A 628-nucleotide genomic window follows, 5' to 3' on the forward strand; every position below is an offset into this window, starting at 1 on the left:
CCTGGCCACTCGGCCCCCGCACGGCACACGCACACGCACTTCCGCTGTTTATTCACCCTCAAGTGGCCGGCAGAGGCCGAATGCACAGGCCAGAAACAGAGCACACAGGTCCAGGTCCCGCCCAGGGGCAGTGCGGGAGGGCAGGAGGGAGACCTGTGCCCGCCGTCAGGCCGCCAGAGTCCGCTCCTGCCTGGCCTGAAAGCGGCGGTCAGCCCAGGCGTGGGGGGCGGGTGGCCAGAGGCGCTGGGAGGGCCACCTCAGGTCCACTGTCCCAGGTGCGGTCAGGCCTGCCGCCCCGGGCGGGAAGTGGCAGTGACCAGTGCCCTCGCCCGTCCGGTGCACAGGAGGGCGGGGCCTGTCCCCGCGGGCGCCCCACGCGGGCGGAGAGCGGGAGGCGCCATCTCGGGGAGTGGCCAGCACCCAGTCCTCGGCGTCCCAGCTCTTCGCCGGACGCTCTTTGGGGTTTGAGAGCCCAGGGCGCCGTCCGCATCCGGGCTTTGGGGTTTTCTCGTCTTAGGTCGAAGGATCCCGAGCCGGACGTCCTCGGGCCAGCAGCCGCCCTCGCTCTTGACCCCAGCACCAAGTTCCCCTGGGGGCGCGAGCGGGCGGCCGGGGCTGGGGCTCCCGC

The sequence above is a fragment of the Condylura cristata genome, unplaced genomic scaffold (assembly GCF_000260355.1).
Source record: "Condylura cristata isolate star-nosed mole 26May11 unplaced genomic scaffold, ConCri1.0 scaffold00068, whole genome shotgun sequence".
NCBI classification, from domain to species: domain Eukaryota; kingdom Metazoa; phylum Chordata; class Mammalia; order Eulipotyphla; family Talpidae; genus Condylura; species Condylura cristata.